This window comes from Petaurus breviceps, unplaced genomic scaffold (assembly GCF_028583685.1).
Source record: "Petaurus breviceps papuanus isolate PSGF00001 unplaced genomic scaffold, PetGlider_PUasm1.0 191, whole genome shotgun sequence".
Taxonomy (NCBI): Eukaryota; Metazoa; Chordata; class Mammalia; order Diprotodontia; family Petauridae; genus Petaurus; species Petaurus breviceps.
This window is the reverse complement of record NW_027185811.1, coordinates 370796-397384: the sequence shown is the minus strand read 5'-3', so window position 1 is coordinate 397384 and position 26589 is coordinate 370796. Positions and strand designations below refer to the sequence as shown.

The window sequence follows — 26589 nt, the reverse complement described above, 5'->3', positions numbered from 1 at the left end:
CCTATTCCTTTCCTATTTCCTGGTCTTGAAATTTCAGATAACAGTCACTATGCTATCTCCCATTCCCCAAGTCTTTTCTCCTCTAGGTCAAACAACCCCAATTTTATCAATGTCTCTTTGTATGTTGGGGCTTCCAGACCCATACTCTGCAGGTTTTAATCTAAGTCAGAAAGGCCTGAGTTCAAATTCCACCTCAGATACTTAGTAGCTCTGTGACTCTGGGCAAGTCACTTAACATTTGCCTGTCTTGGTTTCCTCATCTGTAAAATGGAAATAATAGCACCAACCTCTCAGGGATGTTGTGAGGGTCAATGAGATAAGATTTATAAAGGATTTGACACATAGTAGATACTGTATAAATGCTAGAGGATACTATTAGTATTCTGAATCTACAGCTTACTTATTCTGTGACTCTAGCCTAGTTTCCTCCTCTATGAAATATGTATAAAAACACTACTATTACCACTCCCATGAGAGAGGATTAAGGACAAAAAACGGGGGATAAATTGGTGCAGTAGTTACTAACCTCTAGAAATTCACTGGAGTTTTCCTGAAAGGCTTCATGTCTGGCCCAATATAGGAATACTGACTTGTACATCCAAGGTCCTCAATAAATGCTAATTGATCGGAATACTGTGATGATTAAGTTCTGGGAGGGATGACCCAGGGAGGCTGTAGAATGCGTCCTTTCAATGGCTTGAGCCTGGCCTTGCCTGAACTGAAAGGGGGAAGACAGAAGGAGCCCGATCTGGCTTATGCCTTCTCCCTCAAGGCCCACCCTTGGCTTCCTCCAAGCCCTAAAACTAGAGGTCACATCCTTCCACCCCCCCCACCTCTGGCTCTCAGTCCCAAGAATCCAAAGGTGGTGGCTTCCTGAGGCAGAATACATTCCATTTTCATTCATCCAAAGGCTATTGTCAGAGCTCTTTCATTCTCAATATCTCATCAACCCATCAATCAATCTACAGTGGTACAGTGGTTAGGTCTGATCTGGGGATAGGAATAAAGAAATGAAATAGGCCCTGCCCTCACTTAGAATGCTCATTGATAAGTATGCAAAGGATATAAACAAAATAAATTTACCAGGATTGGGGAGGGAGGGGAGGCAGGAACCACTAACAACTTGAAATGCTTTTAAGCTGACCAGCCTTAAAGGGAGCTAGGTGTTCCAAGAGCTGAAGGTGAGGAGGGAGAGCATCTAGGCCTGGGGCACAGCTTGTACAAAGGCAAAGAGGTGGGAGGTAGAATGTCACCTAGGAGGAACTGCAAGTATGCCAGTTTTGCCAGAAGGTATCAGACATGAAAGGAGTTATGTCTCCATAATCAGCCTAGGGAAAAAAAAGCCTGGAGTCAGATTGTGATTTAAAGGCCAAACAGAAGTTTGTATTTTAATCTAAGGGCAAATGGGAGTCACTGAAGCTTCCTATTGACATAATCAGATCTGTGCTTTGGTAACATTGGTTTGGCAGTCATGTGGAAGGAATATAAACTAATATATATATATATAAAATATAGAAATATATACTATATTATATATAATTATATATAAATATTACATCGTATTATAACATTATATATAATCTAGAATAATAATTTATATAGCACTTTAAGAATTGCAAAGCACCTTTACAAATGTTATTTCATTTGATCCTTACAGCAACCCAGGAAAATAGGTACTATTATTAAGCCCATTTTATAGATAAGGAAACTGAGGCAAATAGAGATTAAGTGACTTGCCTTGGGTCACATAGCTAGTAAGTATCTGAGGGAGGATTAGAACTCAGATCTTTCTGATTCCAAGTCCAGCACTGCAGGGAGACCAAAATAGTAGGCTATTGCAATAATCCAGCAAGGGATAATGATGATATTTGTAATGTGGATAGGGAAACAGACTTGATTGAAGAGAAGCTTGAGGAGAAGAAGTCGATAACACTTGGCTGGACACCATGTGTGAGAAAGATTGTGAAATGGGGTGACTGGAAGATTGGTCATGCACTTGACAGGAAGAGCATAGCAGGATAAAAATAGGTCAGGAATAAGGAGGAGGGTTGAGTCTAGGGGAAAAGATCACAAGTTCTGTTTTGTATGTGCTGAATTTGAGATGCTTATGGGACATCCAAGTGGAGAGGTCAAGCATCCCCTCCTGACACTGTCTTCTACTTATTTTGTCTACATCCTGTACATTCTGATAAAGAAATGCCAGGGGAACTCAGCAGCCTCTGTGTGCTGGGATCAGGAAGTCTGTCCCAGATCTAATCTGAACGGATAGATTGGTCAAAATGACTACTATGGACTGTCCCAGCTCTCTCTGTTTCTCCACCTGGTCCAGAAATGGGAACAAAACCCAATAATAGAGGTGGCTAGGTGGCGCAGTGAATAGAGCACCCTGGAGTCAGGAGGACCTGAGTTCAAATATGGCCTCAGACACTTAACACAAAACTAGCCTGTGACCTTGGGCAAGTCACTTAACCGCAATTGCCCTACCTCCCCCCTCCAAAAAGCAAAAAGAAAAATCTAAAAACAAAATAACAAAACCCCAGTAATAACAGCTAACAATTTACATGGTAATCTGAGGTTGGCACAGTTATTCTTGCTTTAGGACCAGATGGACTCGAAGAGCCTTAGTTTTTCATCTTCCTTCCCCTCAGTCCTTTTCCTTCCTCATCAAGACTCTTCTCAACAGATAGATTGGGGCAACAAGGTGGCACAGTGAACAGAGCACTGGCCCTGCTGTCAGGAGGAACTGAGTTCAAATCGGCCTTAGAAACCTGAAACTTAACTAGCTGTGTGACCTTGGGCAAGTCACTTAACCACCACACACAAAAAAAAAAAAACCCAGATAGATCTCTGCCCCTAAGAGTGAGATCAGGTAAGAAACCATCAGATGGGAGAAGTGAACTTGAAAAAGGTAAGGCTTTTTGAAATTAACGATGGATTTGGTGTCTTTCCTACTTCCCTATCCCCAACTTTCCATTTCTCCATAGCTTATTCAAATCCTTTAGCCTTGAGGCTCTATGGCCATCCTTCCCACTACCACCAGGTTAATTCTCCTTTTGAACCACTCTGGAAATGGTATTTCCCGGCTAAACAAACAAACAAAAGCCCCCACCCCTTTCAATGACTCCCCAATGCCTATTAAATAACAGGCATTATTTAATGCCCAACTCCGCTGTGTGGTATTTAAGACTTCAAGTTACACTCCAATGTCATCTTTGCTCTAACCAAACTGGATTAGTAACTCTTCCCCAAAATGGGGATAATTCGTCTTTGAGTACTTTTGCTTATACTTTCTCTGGACCTAAAATTGTGCTCCCCCTGTGCTCACCCATCTCTGTCTATCCAAATCCTCTTCATCCTCCAAGCCCAACTGTGATGCTCCCTCCTCCATGAAGCTTCCCTGATCCCCCCAGCTGAAGGGGATTCCTGATTCCATTGAACTCCCACAGCCCTATGAGCCTTTACTGTAGCAAGGGTCACATTTCTGCCTTGCATTGTCATTTAGCATACTCGATGATCTTTGAGACCCAGCTCTGACATTTGTGACCTGGATTATAATCACTTGGGCAAATCACTTACTCTCTGGGCTCCAGTTTCCTCATCTGTAAAATGAAGGGGTTGGAGTGTAATATAATCAATAAGGTTGCTGCCAACTTTAAATCCTATGATCCTACTACATCAGGGTTTATTAACCCAGGGTCCATGGAAATATTTCAGAGAGCCCTTGAACTTGGATGGGAAAAATACATATTTATTTCATTAACTTTTAACTGATATTTAGCATTCCTTTTGATTGTGAATGTGGGCAACAAAATGCAATTCTGAGAAGACTGAGAAAGGGGCCAGAAGACACAAAAAAAGTTAAGAACCTCAGTAGTAGATTATAATCTCCAGAAAGGAATAGACTGTGTTGTTTTCCATCTTTATATCAGGCTGCTTTGTATAGACCGTTTAGATGTTTGTTGACCAATGACTAAGTGACTGGCATTAATATGTCACATTGTCCTTCATTCATTAAGATGGGCACAACACGGGCGGCCAGGTGGCTCAGCAAGTAAAGAGCACCAGCACCAGTATCTCGATGACCTGGGTATCGAAACCGGGCTCAGCACCCACCCAGAAACACCTGGCCGTGTAACCTTGAGCAAGTTATTTAACCCTGATTGCTTAAAAAAAAAAAAAAGATGGGCACAAACACCTAACCAGACAGCTAGGAGGTACAGTGAATAGACTGCTGAGTTAGGAATACCTGAGTTCAAATCCAGTCCCAGACACTTATTAACTTTGTGACCCTGGGCAAGTCACTTAACCCTGTTGGCCTCAGTTTCTCCAATTATAAAGTGAGAATAATCATAATGGTAATAATAATAATACCAACCTCACAGAGTTGAGCTAACATTTGCAAAGCATATAACACACAGCACATTGGCTAACACCTAATAAATATTTAATAAATGTTTGTTTCTTTCTCCCCTGCCTGTCTCTCAGGGCTCTCATAAGGACCAAATGAGTTTATCACAACAGTTCACATTTATATATCATTTTTGAATTTATAAAGTTTTTTCTTTACAATAACTTCAGTGAAGTATTATTATCCCCATTTTACAGATAAAGAAACTGAGATTTAGGTAGGTGAAGACTTGCCCAAGTTTATATGGTTAATAAATGGCAGAGCTAGGATTCAAACCCAAGTCAAACTCCAACCCAGCCCTCTTTAAATATTAAAGTCTTGTTTAAATGGAAATAGTTCTATTATCACCACCATACTCCAAGTCCTCATTATTTCAGCCTTGGGCTATTGCCTGGTGTCTCCCTCAGAGGACTGTAAGCAACTTGAGGACAGGAACTTACTTTCACCCCTTTCATATCCTTAGCATGTAACAGATTCTTAATAATTGTCGACTGATTGATTGATTGCCTGATGTTCCCAAAGCTCTCCACCCTCCAATCTATCCTGTGCTTTCATAATAAATATGCACAGTAAAGCAAAGCAAATTCTTTCATATGCCTATTTATTATGAGGGTTTGCTCTTTTCCGTTTTCTTTTTTTTTTGTTCAGCAAGGGGAGATGTGAGACAGAAGCAAATAAATGCTTTTTAATTAAAATTCTTTTTTAAATAAAATGAGTGTTGGACCAGAGAGAGAGAGCTGGTGGAAGGAACAGCCACATGCATATCCAAATTACTCACACATAAGTGGAGAAAGCACAGCTAGGTGGTACCTTTGTAATACGAATGTAAATTTTAAAGATCTTCCCTGCCCCTAGGCTAAAGTGCACCAGAAGCCTGGGGAGGGAGGCTTGTTTTTCAGTAGATGCTTTTTGATTGGCCAGTGGGTCAATAAGGTTGTTACATTCTCTGAGCCAGGAGAAGGCTATATAAGCCCTGATGTGTAGCTTTGTTTTGGGACTCACTTTGAGAAGTGTTCTGTGATTTGATCTGAATTCTGGGAAGCCGTTGTTGAGAGTCCCCCGGCTTTGAAAAACCCAGAATGTGGAAACCCAGATGTTGACTGGGTATGGATGTAATGGTTGGACAGTTTGGAAATCTGTCTACTTGATGTTTCTGTCTTGATAATTATGTCTGTATATTTTGAAGTTTGGGGTGCTGACCTTTTTCCCCTGAACGAGGTAAACGATATATGTCTGACTGATTAAAATAAGCTTGTTAACCCATTTTGAGTTGCTTTCCTTTAACAAAGCAGATCCAAGAACCTGTGGTAGCTGCAAACCCTGAGGACGCTTGGGGTGCTTGCTGCTACACCTTAGATAAAGTGCTATGCCTAAAGTAAGGAAGACCTGAGTTCAAATCTAGCCTCTGACACTTATTAGTTGTGTGACCCTTGGAAAGTCAGGTAGCCCTTTCTGCCTCAGTTTCCTTGTCTATAAAATGAACTGGAGAAGGAAATGACAAATCACTCCAATGTCTTTGTCAAGAAAACTCCAAATGGAGTCATGAAGAGTCTGACATGACTGAAAATGACTAAACAACACAGTGGAGAGAAGAAACATTTTTACCTATTGAATAATGAACAGAAAAAGTCACTAGATCTTATTATGCAAAAATAAAAGGGATCAAGAAAGCCCGAGATTGCATTAGCCTCCAGTTGTTTCACAGTAAGCTTATTAACCCCACCTTTCTTCATAAGAACTGAAGAGGCTTTATATGAGCAGACTGCTGCCCCAAAAGTATGCACTGCTTTACAATTCCAACAAGGCTAAGTGCATTTGGAGGACCCAAAGGACAGACATTAACAGGTTGGACAACTTGGCATTTCTGCTGAGATTCTGTGACAGAAGTTTATAGAAGAGTGCCCAGGGGATCTGTCAGTGGTTCTGTGCTTTCAATAATCTTATCAATGACCTGAATGATGGCAAAGGTGATATGCTTGTTAAATTTGCAGAATATGCACAACTGAAAGACAGGGTTACCACATTGTGATTGAGTTAGGACAAGATCTCAACAGGCTAGAAAAAAGGGCAGAATCTTACCTAATAAGATGAATTTACCCCCCAATCCCAGAATTTAGAGTCGAAGAAAGGTACAGTGACAGTCTAAAATAGTCTAGGCTCCAGCAAACTTCTGCTTCTACCTCATCTGTTCAAATCTTTTCTAGTCTTCAGTGCCCCAACTGAAGTTCCACTTTCTCCAAGAAGCCTGTTCTGAATCACTAGGGATCTCTTGGTTCTCTGAGCTCCTAAAATACTTGAAGTTTGCACTGTTCATTTTCTAAGTGTTCCTATTCTTTCCTATCGAGGAAGGAAAGGGAAACAGGAAGAAGCATTTATTAAGCATTTACTATATGCCAGGAGCTGTGCTCATTCTTTTATTTATTTTCTGCTATTTGGAGGGCAATTGGGGTTAAGTGACCCAAGGTCACATGGCTAGTTTTTGTGTTAAATGTCTGAGGCCAGATCTGAATCCAGGTCCTCCTGACTCCAGGGCTGGTGCACTATTTCACTGCACCACCTAGCCGCCCCTGTGCTCATACTTTTAACTATTATCTCATTTTGTTATGTTTTTTCTTTTTTTGGAGAGGGAAAGGTAGGGCAATAGGGGTTAAGTGACTTGCCCAAGGTCACGTGGCTAGTAAGTGTTAAGTGTCTGAGGCCAAATCTGAACTCAGGTCCTCCTGATTTGAGGGCTGGTGCTCTATTCACTGTACCACCTAGCTGCCCCTATTATCTCATTTTGTTATTCAAATGTTCCATATGTGTTGCCTACCCCAGCCCTCAAATCAATTTGAAGCTTCTAGAGAGCTAGATTTCTATCTTACCCCTTACTATTGCTTAGGTTTATGCACTTAGTAGGTGCGCAATAAATCGTTTAATAGGTGAATGAATAAAGGAGTGAATTGTGGGATAGATGAATTAATGAACAAAAAGTTGAGAGAAATTGGGAGAGAGAAAGCATTAATTCAATGCTTACTTTGTGCTAAGCTAACATGGGCTGTTTAATTCTTGAAATATAGAATATAAAGTCATCCAATTGGGCCCGACAGTTGGGGGAAAGGGGGCACAGCCAAAGTGGGACTAGGACCAGAACCCAAGTGGTTTTTTTTTTTTAAAGCAATCGGGGTTAAGTAACTTGCTCAAGGTTATACGGCCAGTTATTTCTGGGTGTGGTGCTAAGTATATGAGCCCAGATTTGATCCCCAGGTCGTCCCAACATTGGAGCCGGTGCTCTTACTCACTGAGCCACCTGGCCACCCCCTCAGAACCCAAGTGTTTGGATTCTCAAGGCAGTGCCCTTTCTTCTCTACAACTCTGCCTTTAGAGGTTTGAGAGTTGTGGAGAATAAGTAAGTCTGGAGTGTGTCCTGTGATAGGATTTTGGGGAGAAGGTCCATCAGGGAACAATGTATCTGGCTACAGATGGAGAAATGGACAAGAATACCTCGGTTCAAATCTAGCTTTGGACACTTACAAGCTATGTGACCCTGGGTGAGTCACTTAACCTGTCTGTCTCAGTTTCCTCATCTGTAAAATGGAGATAATAACAGCACCTACCTCCCAAGGCTGTCATGAGACTCACATAAGATGTAAAAGCTCAAATGTAAAGTTCTTTGCAAACCTTAAAGGGCCATATAACCATAAAGGGTTAGGTGCTATCATCATCATCAATTGCCACAGATTGGGGTGGCTAGGTGGTGCAGTGAATAGAGCACTGGCCCTGTAGTCAGGAGGACCCAAGTTCAAATCCGGCCTCAGACACTTAACACTTACTAGCTGTGTGACCTTGGGCAAGTCACTTTACCCCAATTGCTCTGCCTTTCCCCCTCCAAAAAGAAAAAACAAACAAAACCATTGCCACAGATAAGTAGACCATATTGATTGGTCTCATTCCCTAAGCACCACTTATTGAAGTCTAGAGACAGACAGAAGACAAAATCTCACACTATTGAGAAAAAATAATTTGTTTCAATGGGCTTCCATTAGGTAATCCTGTAGGTCACATCTACTGGTCCTTGCCTCAATTAGCCTCCTGCCTGCCTGCTCATTTACCTGCTCAGAGACACCTTTGAGGAGGAAAAGGAATAGTTTCCTCTTTATATATATGGGAGGGAGGGGGAGAAAGAGAGGAAGAAAGTGAAAACCTAGGGAAAGGTCCTGTGAGTAGATAACCCCAAAGAACTAGTCCTGCTTGACTTTGAAACTGATCTGGTTTATTATAGATATGCCTTGCTAACTATGCTGGGCTCAGCTATATATAGTAAAATATATATAGTAAAAAAAATAGTAAAACACATCTGTATCAAAGAAAGGAGTCATGGAATAAATTGTTGATAAATTCTTAGAGATAGCTATGTGTAAAAAGTCCTTTTTTAAAAAAAAAGCTCAGTTATAAGTTTAATTGACTTGGTTAGTGTTTAAAGGTCAGAGGAAAAATGAAGTTGTGAATAAAAAGTGAATCCTCAAGTCAGGAAGGCCTGGTCTCAAGACTTGGTCCCGTGACCCTTTGCAGAGGTCCCTTTGCATCTCAGTGCCCCTGGTCAACTCTCTCTGATTAGAAATTGTAGGATAACTGCAGATGTGAACTAGTAGAGAGAATTTCTGCACAGGAGTTTCTACCCATTCATGAAATCACAGGTCTGAATATTTTTTAATTGTTTATCATTAAGTTTGTAATTTTAAAAATTTCTGTGGAAGGAACCTATAATTTGTATGTTGTTGAGTCAGTCCGGACATCTTGGTTCTCTTTGACAATGAAGGACGAACAATATTTTTCAGTTCCTATGACCCCATGTGGGGCTTTGTTGACAAAGATAATGGAGTGGTTTGCTATTTCCTTCTACAGATGAGGAAACTGAGGTAGGCAGGGTGAAGTGACTTACCCAGTTTTCTAATCCACTGTGCCACCTGGCTACGCCATTATTTGCATATGTTTTATATATATTATAAACCATGTTAATATCTTTGTTGCTAATATTACATATAATTTTATGTATATGAGTATGTATGTGTGTATATATGTATATATGCATGTATGTGTGTATATCTTGTGATGCCTCATCATGGCATGAAGGTGACCCTGGGTTCTTTAAGGTTACCCTAGTGGAGTCCAAGCTCCATCAGGCTAGAAGGGCTTTCCTGGCAACCTATCTGCTATCTGAGGCCTAGCCTGGCTAAGGACAGACAAGAATCATCACTCTGTTAGCTAGTAGATGAGGGATTCTTTGCCCATGGTCACCAGAATATGATGTAAGTGTCATTTATCGTCTCTACTATCCCAGTTTGACATGAATGAGGGATAGATCTGTAGCTAAGAGACCTTATTTCACACTTTCTAGCTGTGGGACCTCAGTTTTCTCATCTATAAAATGGGGGTGATAATTCTTGGACTACCTATTTCACAGGATTGTGAGGACAGTACTTTGTACACCTTATAACCACAAAGACAGAAGCATGTGTAACATCTTGTCTCAGACTTGTAGCCAGCTATTTAAGACCCTGCACAATTCACTTAATTTCTCAGCCTCAATTTCCCCATCTGTAAAATGAGGATAATTAGGCGGCTAGGTGGCGCAGTGAGTAAAGCATTGGCCCCAGAGTCAGGAGGACCTGAGTTCGGTTCCAGCCCCAGACACTTAACACACACACACACACACACACACACACACACACACACACAAACTAGCCGTGTAACCTTGGGCAAGTTACTTAACCCCAATTGCCCTCCAAAAAGGCAAAAAAATAAAAATAAAAATAAAATAAAATGAGGATAATAAAAGCACCTATCTCATAGGGTTCTGAGACTCGAGTAAGTAACATGTCAAGCCCTTTGCAAACCTTACAGCTATTACTACTATAGCAAATCAGTTACACAGATAAATAAATTAAGCAAACTTTCTAAATATATACTGAATACTGAGGGTGGGCCTAGGAAGCTTTAGGAAGTTAACAAAGGAATGAAGAGAATTCTTTTAGGAGCAAACATTTGTCTCAGATAACCCACAAAGGCCAAAGACAGAATGAGGAGACCAATTCTGGTTTTCTTTGAATGTCATCATTTTGGTACAATTTGCCATATGAATCTACATAATCACTTCACCTCTCTGAGACTCAGTCTCTTTTTCTATAAAATGAGGGGTTTGGATTGGGAGCAGCCTAACCTCTGATCATTGTGAAATCTCATGCCTACAACCCAACACCTTGCAGTACAATCGGGAAAGAAGAGCATGAAATCAATGAGAAATGACCTTTGAGCTCCGAGGAAGTCCATGGGAAAGGCTGAACAACCTTGGACATCATCTCATTCCTCTCTCTCAACTAAAGTATCTCTGGTTGAGAGGTGGAGGAAGGGCTCAGTTTGAGGGAGGGGAAGGTTGGGGATAGAACTCCACAGAGAAGAGGAGCCATGTGGTAAGACACATATCTAGGACACAGGTCGAAGGCGTGGTGCCCATCTGTAGAGCATTTGAAGCAACAAAGACTTTTCCATCAATCATCTCATCTGATTCTTGAAACAGCCCTGGGAGGTGGACAGAAGAGGCTACTATTATCCTCATTTTACAGATGAGGAAACTGAGGCTCAGCCAGGCAAATATGACTTCTCCAAGAACATCCCAGTGATAGTAACTGGAATTTGAGCCTATGTCCTCTGCCTCACAATCGAGGCCTCCTTCCACATTGGGATGATTTGTAGAGACTTACCAAACAACAGCTTTCACTCGGATGACTGAGAAATTTTCTTAACCACTGCTTCTGTGAAATTAATTCTGTATGTAAAATACCTTTCAGGTATTTTCTATTGCCTACTAAGTAAATGGTAAAATTCCCAATTCTGGCATTCCAGACCCTCCACAATATGGATCCAAAATTCCTTTCCCAACCTTACCTCAGATTATTCCCCTTTGTATTTAAGGGGACCTAGACCTCATAGTGGATAGTTATACTTAGAGTCAGGAAAATCTAAGTTCAGATCTGGCCTCAGACACTTAGCAGTTTGACTTTGGGAAAGTCACTTCATCTTTTTGTGACTAAGTTTCTCCATCTGTAAAATGAGGAAGATAGACTTAGTAGCCTCTAAGGTCCCTCCCAGTTCTAAATTTATGGTCCTATCATATGCTCTGAATCCCAGTCAAACTAGACTGTTCTCTTCCTGCCCATTGTTCTCAACCAATTTCCCTCCTCTCTATTCCTTTGCTCATAACCATCCATTAGGCCTTGAACGGACTAAAGCATTATCTTCATCCGTTAAAGTCTCTCCTTTAACCTCATGGCCCAACTCAGGTACCAACCTCACCTAGGATTCCTTCTCTGACTCTCCCCATGGGAAAGGGATCCATTCTTAAAATTTCTCAGAATAGGGGCGGCTAGGTGGCGAGATGAGTAAAGTGCCAGCCCCAGAGTCAGGAGGACCAGAGTTTGATTCCGGCCTCAGACACTTAACACACACACACACACACACACACACAAACTAGCTGTGTAACCTTGGGCAAGTTACTTAACCCCAAATGCCCTCCAAAAGGCAAAAAAAAAAATTCTCAGAACATTTTATCAGACACACACCCTTGTATTTATCACCTTTTATCTTGCATCCCAGTTATGTATGTCTATGACTTCTCTCTTTATTCTCCCTTTATTGTGGGAAACTCCCTGAGAACCGGGTCTGTCATATATGGCTGCATTTTGCCAATATCACCAGCACCTAACAGTGCCTTATACACTACAGGACTTAATGTTTGTTGAATTGAACAAGATTAAGTAAATATTATGCAAGCTGGATCAATCCCTGCTGAGTCAACTGAGTAGAAGGAGGGACCAGGGTCCAGGGGGATTAATCTGAGATTTCCTGAATGAGATGACTTTGGGGTAGAACTTTGAAGAAAAGAAAGTACTTAGCACCAGAGACCCCATTAAGTGGTTTTTAAAAAAATGTATCAGAATAAGAACTATCCAAGCTTCATTTTGGAAATGGATCCTTCTAAGCTAAAAGTGTGCTTTGGGATTACTAATAAACCAGCAACAAGCAGGTTGAACCAACTTGACTCCACCCCTTGAATTGCATTAAGGAGGGAAAAAAAACTTGGAAACTCCATAATTATCAAACTTCTTGTGTGACTTTGGACAAGTGTCTTCTCCCCTCTGGGAAACTCAGTTTCCTCATTTGTAAAATGAAGGAGCTGGACTCAGGATTAGAGGTGTCAAAATCAGAGATTACAGTCCAACCAGAATAAAATGTAATTAGGAAATACTTAACAAAATAAATAAAAAGGAAATAGAATATAAAAAATATTAATAATATGTGGTTAGAAAGTCAATATGCCACAGTGATCCTCATGGATTCTTATCCATAATGGCCCCCATTTCTATTTTAGTTCGCTACTATTGACTAGATGTCCTAAAGCTTCTAAGAATGTTTCAGAGCTTATGATCTCTGTTGCTGCTATAATTCAGTCCATGTGGCCTCCCATTGACCTGCTGCTTAACAGACTGACCCTAGTTGAGGTGAAAGAACAGTATTCTGGGAAAGAAGGTGCCCATCCTCCCTGGCTACAGAGGAAGAGAGAGTGATGCCAATTGAAATCCCAGAGTATGTACAGGCCTTGGTTAGAGGGCTTCAAGCAGTTTCTTCTGTCTGGAAAAGGCAGTAGAAACAGTAATAAACACTCACAGTGATCCCAGCTTGACATTCCAAAGTCTTCCATAATCTGTCTCCAGCCCACTCTGAAGCTTTTCTTATTATGCGCTTTCATCCGTGCTACATCTCAGCCAAAATGGATCACTAAGCTCTTCCTGGCTTTTGCCACACATTCCTCTCCCAGAATTCCCGAAAGGCTGAGACTGGCTCCTTTCTATCCCTAACTGTTGATATCATTCTTGTCTCACATGGTCTAATTCAGGTGCTTCCTCCCAAAGAAAGGCAGCCAAAAAAAGCAGGATTCTTAAGAGTGGTCTGGTTTGCATCTTATCTTTATCTGACATCCATTCTGCTTTGTTCCATGCTTATTTGTACACCCATCTAATTACTCTCCCTTCCTCCACTCCTCCACTCCCCAAAAAGCACACCCCTTGAGGATAGTCTTTATTTTCTCCTATCTATTTTTGTTTAAGTATCAACTTTCCACAAAGCACCTATGCATGGTGGGTGCTTTAAAAATGCTTGCTAAAACATGTGATGATCAACTATGATAAACTTAGCTCTTTCTAGCAATACAGTGATCCAAGACAATTCCCAAAAACTCATCATAGGAAATGCTAGCCATATCCAGAGGAAGAACTATGATTCTGAAAGCAGAGTGAAGCATATTATTTTCACTTTTTTGGTTGTTTTTTTTTTGTTTGTTTTGTTTTTTCTTTCTTGTGGTTCTTCCCTTTTGTTCGGATTCTTCTTTCACAAGTTTTCATGACTAATGTGGAAACATGTTTAACATGATTGTACATGTATAACCTATATCAGACTGTTTGCTGTCTTGGGGAGAAAGGAGAAAAATTCGGAATTCCAAATTTTACAAGAACAAATGTTGAAAACTATCTTTACATGTAATTAGAAAGGAAATAAAATACTATTACGGAAAAAATTTTGCTGAATTTGAATGAAGCTATTGGGGGAAGGCAGGGAAGAACTTTCTGGATTGTCAAAGAGCTTACATTTATAGTCCCTATACTGGAAAATCTCATTGGATGATCCTTATTGCCAAACTCCTCAGCCTGGCATTTAAAGCGCTGATAATTTGGGTCCAATCTACCTTCCTAGATCTCCTTCAAGTTCCTTCTCACAACTAGTCTAGCTGTTCCCTAAACTCCACATTCCATTTACTGAGTCCTTGAATTTCCAGGGGCCATCTGACTATGCCTGGAATGCAGGCCTTTGGTATCTGTGCCTCTTAAAATTATCTTCCTTCAAGGCCAACCTTGAGTCTTTTCCTAATGGCCGTCCCCTCCACTCCAGTCTTAAGTGTTCTTTTTCCTCAAATCCCTTTGTATTTTATTATTTGTGGGCATCCCCACAGTCAAATAATAATAATGAACACAAAGTGGGAGGTGGAAGAGTGAAAAGGGTGAGGGATCAGTTGTGGTATCTGAATGGAATGGAATAGGATTATGCTGTAAGAAAAATGAGGGAAATGATGAGGTCAGAGAGATATGGAAAGACTTGTATGGACTGATGCTAAGTGAACTGAGCAGAACCAGAAAAACGTTTTACACTGTTAGTATTATAAATACATATTGTGTATAAACACAGTGTAAATCAGTGTTATAAAAATAATTTTGAGGGGGCAGCTAGGTGGCGCAGTGAATAGAGCACCCGCTCAGGAGTCAGGAGGACCTGAGTTCAAATCCAGCCTCAGACACAACACAAAAATTATCCGTGTGACCTTGGGCAAGTCACACTTAACCCCAACTGCCCTCCAAAAAGCAAAATAATAATAATAATAATTTTGAAAGACTTAAGAATTCCAATCATCCACATGACCAACCATGTCTCCAGAGGAAAGAAGAAGATTACCTACCCAATGAATGAGAGATGATGGATGCCATATAAGAAGCACATTTGGGGATGTAGCAAAGGAGTGACTATGTTTTGCTTAATATGATACTTTCTTTGTCTTTCTCTCTTTGTCTCTCCCTCTTTCTCTCTGTCTCTCTTCTTCTCTTTCTCCTTCTCTCTTCTCTTTCCTCTCTCCCTCTGTCTCTCATTGTCTCTCCCTCTCTCTGTCTCTTCTCTCTCCCTCTCTTACTTTCTCCTCTCTTCTTTCTCTTCTCTCTCTTTCTTCCCCTTCCTTCCTTCCTTTTCTGTAGGTGGAAGAAAAAAATGAATGCTTGTTCATTTGAAAAAAAAAGTTGTTTTTTTTTTAAAGCAATCGGGGTTAAGTAACTTGCTCAAGGTTACACAGCTAGTTATTTCTGGGTGTGGTGCTAAGTATCAGAGCCCAGATTTGATCCCCAGGTCATCCCAACACTGGGGCCAGTGCTCTTACTCGATGTGCTACCTGGCCGCCCCCAAAAAAAGTAATTTTAAAATGCTTCTGAAAGGAAAGCATAATGGCTCTTGAGATAGTGGACTTGAGTTCAAATTTTACCTTAGATGTTTACTACCTGTATGACATCAGGGTAGGGCTATGATCCTCACCACCACAAGAGGAAATTTGAACTCAGAGAGGTTAGGTGACTATCCCAAGGTAATACACTCAAGTATTAGAGGTAGATTTTGAACCAGATGCAAACCTTCCACCAACCTTCTGCTCAATTTGCAGAGTGGAGGCATTGTCTTTGTATGTGTGGGTGTTTGTCTTTGTATCCCCAGAAAGCACAAAGTAGGGAGTTTAATAAATATTTATTTAAATGAATTTATATATATATATATATATATATACACACACATATATCTTTTTGGAGGGCAATTGGGGTTAAGTGACTTGCCCAAGGTCACATGGCTAGTTTTTGTGTTAAGTGTCTAAGGCAGAATTTGAACTCAGGTCCTCCTGACTCCGGGGTTGGTGTTCTATTCACTGTACCACCTAGCCACCCCTTAAATGAATTTATATTAATGAGGTAGGGGGAAGGATCTGCCACTGAGTTGAGAAAGGCAACATGGGAAGAATTAGGGAAGGGACCTGGATTGGAGTCCCTACTCTCTAAAGAGTTGTGAGGCCTTGGCCAAGTCATTTTTCACTTCTGTAACCCTTATTTATAAAATTAAGATGATTCTACCAGTCCTGACTGTCCCATAGGATTATCTGGGCATCAAGAGGTAAAGGAGAACAACGTTTTAGGAAAGCAAAAGATAACTAAAATCTAGTCATTGGTTAATAGGATACCTTCCCTCAGGCTCTGGGCCCCTTCCCCTCAGATTCCCCTAGGAATTGAAAATTTGTTTGAATATTGGCCTGGACCCAGACAGCCAGGATGTTGCAGAAACAAAAAGATCCTGTGGAGCATTCCAAAGTGACAGAGAAAGTACTTTGATATTAGTCTTGGTTGGGACTTTCCAGGATGGGACTCTTTTTTCTTTTCTTTTTCTTTTTTTTTTGCTTTTTTGGAGGGGGAAGTAGGGCAGTTGGGGTCAAGTGACTTGACTTGCCCAAGGTCACATGGCTAGTTTTGTGTGCTAAGTGTCTGAGGCTGTATTTGAACTCAGGTCCCCCTGACTCCAGGGCCAGTGCTCTATTCACTAGCCGCCCCTCTCAGCCTAATTCTTATGAGCAATAATGAGGTTATCATATCCCTCCTCCAAATTCCAAAGTGTCCAAATTAGTTGAATTACCTTTGACTAAAGATTCCTTCTACCCAGAAGGTATCTGAGCTGCCAGCTCCCTCCCACATATTACATGGTTTGTCACTCAGCACAGGAAGCCCCTTCCCATCCCCATCCCCCATATTACAAAGGACCACAGAGCTTCAAGGGGCCTTAAAAACCAGTTCCAATATTTTACAGATGAGCAAATTAAGTCACAAAGAGGATAAGTGACTTTCCCTGGGACCAAACAAAAGCTAGGAAATAGACAAGGCAAGGCTTGAACTCAGGTCTTCCTGAATCCAAGTCCATTTAACCATGTTGCATCTTGGCCCTTGCCCAATGCCAATCCTTTATTATTCCTTCCATCTACCTTTCCGCCTCCTACTGAAGAACCGATAAACAGACCTGAGACACCTAGATCCATGACAAATTTGTTATCTAACCTCAACATGGCCCTCAGTGCGGTCCTTTGCTCCCTCCTAATTGATTCTCTATCCCACTCCTCACACAGGCTATTGCAAACCTTCTCCCTCCAAGGCTCCTTCTTCCTTACTCTCTCAGCTGAGGACTAAACCTCCATCAATCAACTCGTGGCATTTTCACTGGCTGTCCCCCATGCTCTCCAACCTCCTGGTTTCCCTGCTTCCTTCAAAAGTCCCAGCTAAAATCCCATTTTCTCCAGCTTGGTCCCCCTTAATTCTGGTGCCTTCCCTCTGGTGATGATAGCCAATTTATCTCATATATATCTTGGTTGTACATAGTTATTTACATGTTGTTTCCCCCATTAGAGCGTGAGCTCCACGACAACAAGGTCTGGGAGTTTAGCAGTGTCAGGTAGACAGGAAGCACTTAATACATGTTTATTTCATGTCATACTTCACCTAGAAAATACAAACTAGATGCTGCAAGCTCCCTCTTCTTTCTTCTTCATCTCAAAACTACTGGACATCATCCCTCACTCACTCTCTCCTCCTCTGCTCTCTGATAATTAGGTGCGCCTTCTCTTCAATGGAGAGAGAAGGAAATACTATATAGGCTCTATTACGTGACAAGTACTGAGCTAAGCACTTTACACATATGATCTCATTTGGCCTGATGATCGGATTTGATACATGTGACCCTGATCTCATTCCCTCTTGTATTCTCCAGGAGACCCGTCCCTTCAATCATCCCCCCTCTCTAGTCATGTCTCTTGCTATCTAGTTTCCTCCAACACTACTCGAAGTCTCCCTCATCTTTAAGAAAAACTAAAAACCTTTCCTAAGCCCAACTACTCCCCCAAGCCATCATCCTATACTTCTTTTTCTCAGCCAGATTTCTAAAAAAAAGCTGTCAACAGTCATTTCCACCCAAATTCATTTCTCAACTTTTGGCATCCTGACTTCTGACCTGATCACTCAACTAAAACTCCTCTTTCCCAAGTTTTCTGTGATCTCTCAATTGCCAAATCTGACAGTTTTTTTTAAGACGTCTCACTTTCTTCAAGACACAGTTCAAGGCTTCGAGAGGTCTTGACTAATCCCTCCAACTGCTAGTGCCCTCACTTCATTGCATTTATTTTGTACTTTTTCTGCATCTACTTAAGGTGTATATTTTATGTAGAGTTAGGTATCACCAGCTTCAACAGTATCTCCCATACAGACTATACCGTTACCATAGCTTTAAGAGACTTTGAAATTTTGCAGAGTGACCATTTAAACTCCCATTGAAAAGTCAGTGATGGTGAAAGTATGTGCCCATGAGTTTTAACTTTGACTTATACAGAGTCTGGGAGATGAAGAGTCTTAACCATCATCTGTGAAGACACAGAGTTTTAATCATCATTGATGAAGAGACAAAAAATTGCCATTCTGAAGAGTTACCTGGTTGCAGCTGGAAAGACTCTGAGAATGGAGAGAAAAAAATTGATTCCCTGAGAGAAATAAATTTAGCTCTTTTTGTGGGTAAATAAGAAAAGGTTTCTTGAGAGACTTGGATGTAATCTTGGGAAATCATGGATGGTCTGTTTCACAAGTGAGAATTCGAGGGCAATAGAGATGGCTAGAAGTGATGGCTTCTATTTACAGCTAAAACACTGTAAATAATTTGTCTGTGTTAATATTCATTATAATGCTAATAAATTGTCACTGATGTTTATTTAAGCATAGGAGAGTAGAGGTTTGAGATACAGTGAGAGGTGAGCAACTTCTTAGAGGAAAAGAGATTTTTTTCTAGTTGATTAAATACATAATGTTTGATAAACTGGATTTGAAGTTCAGAGATAATTGACAAATCTGTCTGCGTTCCGGCACCCTCTAGGAATATGGGTTAAGGCTAATTTTTCCCTAAGAGTGACAAAGGTTAGGACTTGATTAGCTGGGAGGGGGTGTTGGGGGGGGGAAGACTCAAGCTGTGTCCTTGGATACAGGTTCTGGAAAGACTCCGACTGTATTGATGTGGCTTCCTGGTCACCCAGGAGCATAAAAAATCCCACCTTCATGAGGAGGCAGGGAGGGTGGGGGAATGTCTTTCAGACTTGGTGGATGTCCCAAAACCATGTGAATCACTACACTAGGTCTTGAGGAACTGACATGTTTCCATTAGGAGATGAAAGGAGCCTGCATCTATGTGGGCTAAGTGTTACTGTATTGTTGTTGAATATTCTTTCTATGTTAGGCCTAAGTAAATCTCCTTTTATTAACTGTTTAATGTTCTCATTTTGAACTGATTGAATCAGTCCTACCCTTAATACCTCTAAACTTCTTGAAGTAATTTGTAGATCATTAAGTAAATGTGAACCAACTTTAAAAATTTTGAATTTAATGTGCCACAGAGATTATGAAGATACCGATAAGACTTTAGTCACATATATAGAATAATTTGCCTTTACCAGAGGAGGTAAGGAAAACAAGACACAGGGATAAGTTACTTTCTCAGGGACTAGTAAATGTATGAGGCCCTGTCTGGGCAGTGACTTCCACACCAACAAGTGCCTGTACTGGGAGATTTCCATCATCCCAGCCAGAAGCTCTACAACAAGATATGTTACTCCTCTGATAAAGCAGATCCAGAGAGGCCCCATGAGAGGAATCTCTATCAAACTGCTAGAAGAAAGAGAAAAGAGGGATAACTACATCCCTAAGACCCTGTGAGAGGTATCTCTGTCAAACTGCTAGAAGAAAGAGAAAAGAGGGATAACTATGTCCCTAAGACCCTGTGAGAGGTATCTCTGTCAAACTGCTAGAAGAAGAAAGAGAAAGGAGGGAAAACTATGTCCCCAAGGTCTCAGCTTTGGATCAGGAGATCACACAGGTAGACCCTGATAACCAAAGAAATGTTGAAACTCCTGGACTTTGGAAGTTTGTCCAGCTTGCAAGTTACCCAGCCTACTGTTGGAATAAACTCCCAAACACCAAGAGGAGCTGATGAATACTTACTTTTGAGTTTTTACCAACAAACTTGGGAAACCCTCCCCTCAAAGTGGATTGTCATTGAAAAACTCAAAGATTATGTATATGGAGCTAAATACCAAATGTAAATTGACAAAAATCTACTGATATATTTTGACTAGTAGCAAGTTAGTTGCTGTTCACCAGAGAATGGTAGCAACAGTGGCCAATTTTGAACTTAGCATATGCTAAGCATATGGGTCTGGGAAAACTAATTTGGATATTGTTATTCTGTCTTGAAGGTCATGTGACGTAAAAGCCACAGTAATTTCTAAGGAGGGAATGAAAGCTAGATCTGATACTTAAGGAGTCGGGTCATGACCAAATGGAAGTGTATCTGGGAGTCTACAACTTCCACCAGACAGAATGTCACCCATCATGTGGGTCTTGTTTCATTAAAACAAGCCCTATTTGTCTCAGTTGTCTGTGGATGACTAGAGGAGAGAGTGGATGGTTGATGATAGACTATGAGAAGTAATACAAGCTAAGAAGTAAGGCACTGATACTTAAAAGGCCTCAAGTTGCAGTCCTCAGAAATGAATCCATTGGTGCACTGATGGCAGAAATTTAAGTTATACAAAGATTGTCACTGTTACCACACATGGGACGCTAGAAAGTAGCTGGTGCTATACAGAGAATTTCTTGTTATAGCCATGAAGGGGACAAGCATTATTGAGTACCTACTCTGCATCAGGCATTGTGCTATGCCCTTTACAAATATTATTTCATTTAAAAACTCTACACAGTAACTTTGGATATGGGGGTCAGATACAGTAAATAATGGATTTTATTAGACCAAGATAGCTGACTGCAAAGAAAAGTATTACCATGTTTGTTGAATATAAGCACTAGCAAACCTTTGGAATTCTTCTGTATTGATATTTTATCACTGGGAGGAGACAGGAAGAACATAAGCCATATTTTAGTACTAACTGATCATTTCACTAGCTATGAAAAGGCATATTCAATTAGAAACCAAAAAGCTTCCATAGTTGCCAAAGTAATATGGGAGAAGTAGTTTTCAGTGTGTGGAGTCACTGTTAGGATTCACTTTGACCAAGGAAAGAAGAGTCTTTGAAATCAAGTTATTCAAAGAAATGCTAACTTTGGCAGGTAATTGAGAATTGTACATTGCCACCCTCAAAGAGACCCACAACCTGAATGTTTTGACCAAATGTTGACGGACACATTGACAACATTTTGAAGACTGAACAAAAAGTTCAGTGGGGTCAACATGTTATTATTTTTAGTTTCATTAGTACAACTCCATTAGAAATTACACCATAAAAAATTAAAAAAAGAAATTACACCATAGGTTTTTAAAACATATTTACTCATGTCTGGCCATGAATCATGTATACCTATTGACATGATTTGGAATTTCAGAAACTGAAACAGATATAGTCATTCACAAACAATACTTATCTCAGCTGCCAGAAGCTGAAGAAATGTTACCAACTAGATATGACCTCAGCTTAAAAGAATTCTTTCAGAAATAAACAAAGGTACGATGTCCAAGTTTGTTATCAAGGACTACAACAGGTGACAGGGCTTTGGGATTTTGAGAAACCTTGGGATTCAAGGAACACACCACAAATAGGCCATGTAGAGATGTCCAACCCTTTCAAGTTGCTGAGAGACTGGATAACTTGCCAGTGTATTGAACAACACTAGAAAGTAGTGGAGGTTCTATAAAATGCAATTCATTTAAACCATCTATTGCCTATTTTAGAGTCAGTTGGACTCCCTGAGGATCTAGAAGAAAGTAAGGATGAGCAACTAACTAAGAGGTGTTTGAGGAGAGACTGTCTACCAATTATAACTAGATTTTCTGAGTTAGAAAATAGTTCAGAAAGGTATGCTTCCAGTGAGCTTGACACTAATAACCTTGGTTTGAACTAAAGAGGTTCAGACAAAGCTCAAACACAGTTCAGACAAAGTAGGGGAAGGGAGGATAGGCAGTCACTTCCCTGACAAAAATTTCATTTATAGAGAGCTCTAAGGTGGAGGGTTAGAGGAAAGAGAACCAATGTACGAAGCTTAAATATAAGGAACATATAAGTTCAGGTATCAATACAGAAAGGTAAGTAAATCACAAAAGAACCATCACCATTTGACCTCTGGCTAAACTAAACTTATAATGTTATAGAAACAGGAGAAGTGGATAGTCACGTAGTCAGATGTAATTCCTGTTGATAAATTATATACAGTGTTACTCTGTAGTTTTTATGTGTAAATACAGTATTGTGAATATATTATTGTGGTAACTATTATTATAATTACTAGTATGTCATTTTAAAGTGGCATTTAATTAATATTATTTATTATTATTAATGGTATTGTACTGTTTTTTTCCTTATCTGAATCATGTGTCTATTACTAATGGGTATTTGACATATACTCCAAATGATTTTTCAGGGGACTAAAAAAGTTTTGACCACGTGGAAAATAAACACTAACTTCAATAGTCTTTTACAAATATAATAGCTACTATTTCTGTATCTTTAACAGGTATTGGAACCTTGGAAAATGATACTGAATGAAAATTCCTTGTGAAATCGGTGGTGAGCATGTGAGTTTTAACTTTGGACTATAAGGACTCTGTGAAGAAATGAAGAGTTTAAGGATCATCTATAAAGAGACTGAGTTATAACTGGCATCTGTAGAGAGATTAAGGTTTAGCTATCATCTGTGAGGAGACACCAAGATTAACTGTCATACCTGGAGAGAGACTAAAAGAACAGAGAGAAAGTAATTATTTCCTGAGAGCAGTGAATTTAGTTCTTATATTGTAAAATAAGTAAGAGGATTCTTAAAATACTTTGGATTTTCTTGGGTCAGAATGGTGGGACCACCATCCGGAAGTGAACAGAAGTCAAGAAAAACAGCAATGATCAAGAAATGACTCTAGCTACAAACTTCCTCTTAGCTATTGCAAATAATTATGTCTTTGGGTTATTATTGGCTACACTGTTAACAAATTACATAGCTGGCAACTGATATTTATTTAAGCCCAACAAAGTAGGGGTTTGAGACATATTGAGAGATAAGCAATGGCTTATGAGAAAATAAGTTTCTCTAGTTTAGTAAATAAAAATATTTGGCATTGGAACTCAGAACTGATTGCTTACTTAATGAGGTTGAGATTTTCATAATTGGTAAAGAAATATACAAACATGGCCCCCAAGTGCCCTAGAATGCAAGAGAATGAGAAAGATTATGATAACAAGTCAAGTGGGAGGCACAGTGATGGACACTCTGGGTAGGCTACACATGAGGGGACCGATCTTAAGACCCAGTTACACAAAAGTGTACATGTTGTCTCCTCCTTGAAAGCAGGGAATTATTTCATTTGTATTTCCATCACTTAGCACAGAGTGGGTGCTTAATAAATGCTTGCTTGCTTGATGATTGACACATAGGAAGAGCACTGGATACGAGGCTAGATAGATAGATACCTTCTAATCCTGATTCCAGCACTTGCTATCTCTGTGACATCTGAGTCTTGGTTTCCCCATATGCAAAACAAGGACGATATTACTTGCACTGCTTTCCTCAAAGAGTTGTAAAGAAACGCCTGGCAAAACTTAAAGCACTGTGTTACAAAGCACATGGAGTCTCCCCTAGTCTAGTATGACTCATCTCCTAGTGATAATTCAAGACTAACAACCCAGGCCATCGAGTCCCTACTTATACACGTTCTAGACTGGGGCACACACATCAGGAACTCCAGATTGCTGTTTCACCCCACACCAAGCTCTAACTAGCCTGGCATCATGGAGATTTGGTCTGTCTCACTGGAAAGGGGGTAGGGAGAAGGTGTCTGACCCTGCCTCATCTATAATAGCAAGGCAGACAAAATTCATAGGAAATAACTCCTGAGGTGGAACATATGGAGGCTGTCTCTGAGGCTTTTGGCATTTGAAGCAAAAGCGGCCTTTTTCTGTCTCTTTTCTTCCCTGTCCTTTCCAGTGGAAATGGGATATTATAGGCAGAGTAGCTCCTAAGGTCCAGGGAGTTAGTCACTTTCTGTAAGATGAAAAGATTCTTTTCTAGAAGAGTTCCCTGCCTCCCTAATTCAAATCCCCAGGAAGGCCACTAGGACCAGTTCATCTCTAGTCTTTAGTGGACAACAAACAGTTTTCATTCAGAACCTCTGGCAGCTATCTCTTTCCTTTACCCTTCCTCCCCACAACGGAGGATTACTTCTGTAGCGCCCCCCACGTCCCTCCAGCCACAGGAAACTGTAACTAATTGTGGCCTGCAGCTCTGGCCTTCTAGCTCCTCTCCCCCAACCCTTGTCTAAAGGTTTTGGGGATAGTGGGCAAGGAGAGGCAGGGTACAGGCATGTAGGAATTCACAACAGAGAATATGTTTTTCTAGAGCTGTGAGAGAAATTTTAACAGGATTCCACCCTGTAACTACCAGCCTCTGTGCCTTGTGCTCAATCTTCCTCCCCCTCCCTATCAACCTCCTCCCTCCCTCCCAGCTCTGGTCTTGGGACAAGGCAGCCCCTCCAGTCCTCGCCTGGGACAACAGCCCCTAGCCCAGCCACTGGCCACCGGCCACAGCAAAACACAACACAAACATTCTTCCGTCCTCTATTCTCCTCCAAATTAGGTCTCTATGGAGACAGGCACAGGCAGCCTGACAGCCTCACAGCCTAATCCTGATTTAGTGACCATCCCTTTAACAGCCCACCCACCCCAGCAGCCTGGGCCCAGCTTCCCTCAGGCCCTCCCCTTCCTCTCCTCTCCTCTCCTTTTCTCTTCTCTTCTCTCATTTCCCAAGCCTTCTCCTTGCTAGGTGTAGAGGGTAAGGATCCCGAAAGATCCTAAAAGTGGGGTCCAGGATACAAGGTGAGGGATATCGTCAGGAGCTAAGGGTTTTCTGCCCTTTGGCCAGATGGGGGTGGGGTGGAGATGAAGTGACCTTTCTGATCAAAACTGATCCATGTAAAATGAGGGGGTTGGACTACATGACCTCCAAGGCCCAATAATAATAGTTCCCCTTTTCATAGCACTCTACCTATATTATGTCATTTCATCCTCACAGCTGTGACATGAGTGCAATTTTTCCAGTGAGAAAACTGATTTGCCCAGGGTCACAGAGCTAGTATGTGAAGTTAGATTCAAACAGAGGGCCGTCTGCCTCCAAGTACAGTTCTTTCCTGCTTCCCTGCCCAAGAGTGGAAGGACCTGGTTTTGAAATTTGCCTCTGCTATATATTAGCTTGGCAAATCAGCTTCCTTTCTTCTGTAGTTCCTTTTTCCCCTCTGTATAATGAAAGGCTCTGCTTTTTAGATGATTTCTAAGTTGCCTTCTGAACCTAACTCTTCTGATGCCTTCCATGTCTAATATTTGGTGGTTTTGAGGTAGTCATCTACAGAGCTCAAATCTAGAGGAAGAGCTCTGGGGGAGCTGAACAGATCTTGAGGGTTCTTCTGGCATGTCATTGGGGGTCAAGAGAACGTCTTAGGAGTCTCTAAGAGCGGGGATCTGATATTTCCTTTGGTGGAAAAGAAGACTGGAAAAAAGAGGGATCTTCTGCCCTTATTATAAATACCTTGTTCCCTCTGGAGCCTGGAGTCTGGGGCCAGGAGGGAGGAAATGAACTGCAAAGAACCAGCAGCCTCCAAATGTCCGAGGGTCACCAGGCAGGAGCCAGGAGGCGTTAGGGCGTCATTTAGGCAGTGGGGGCAGGGATGGACTGTGCCAGATAGTGCCTGCCTTATTCTCCTGTCACTTGGGGCGGGGGTGGATTGAGAACCTATCCTGCTCCTACATCTCCCAGCCTACTTACTGCTCCCCCCAACTCCACACACGCAGACAACACACACACACACACACACACACGCACACTCACACACGCCTCTGGACAAAGACCTGACCGGGGTGGGAGGGGCCAGAGGGCCGGTCCCTCAGCTCCTAGAGCCCCGGCGGCTCCTTCTGACCCACGACCCCAAAGATCCTAACCGGTCCAGCGGCCCCCAACCCTTGGCAGGCTCCTCCCCAGAGCCAGCTGCAAGTCAAGGGCGCAGCCTCGGACCCTACTCGAAAGGGGAAGCGCCCGGTGTTGTCCCAGCGTGGGGGCCGCCTTCCCCGGAGTAGGTGACCCTGGACTCCCAATCATTAGCACTGGCCTTCTTTGCCCTCCCGACCCCATGTCCCGTCTCAGCCGAGTTCAGCCCTACCCCACCCACACCAACCCGGCCCCGCCAGGGTCCCGTTCTAGGACAATGCTTCTGGACTCCCCGCCCCGGCCGATCACCCACTCCTCGCCTGCTGCCCCTGACCCCCGCCCCCTGCCCCCGCCTCAATCCGGCCCCAACCCCAGCCCGCAGCCCCCGCCCCCGGCCCGCTCGTACCTCGGCATCCCGGCCCCAGTTCTAGGTGAGTGTGCGAGGGCCGGGGGGGCGTCCGGTACCGGGGCCGGGCCGGGAGCAGAGGCGCGGGCCAGGGACAGCGGGCGGGACCGGGGGGG

The 26589-nt window shown here is 41.8% G+C and overlaps 1 protein-coding gene across 1 annotated transcript in view; it reads right to left on the bottom strand.

The window, feature by feature from the left end:
* Positions 1–26583, bottom strand: part of FIGNL2 (fidgetin like 2) — a 58605-nt gene extending 32022 nt beyond the window's left edge. The window contains exon 1 of the mRNA XM_069092524.1: positions 26474–26583. The gene's annotated coding sequence lies outside the window, so the exon portion shown is untranslated. The remainder of the gene's footprint in view (positions 1–26473) is intronic.
* Positions 26584–26589: the final 6 nt, after the last annotated feature.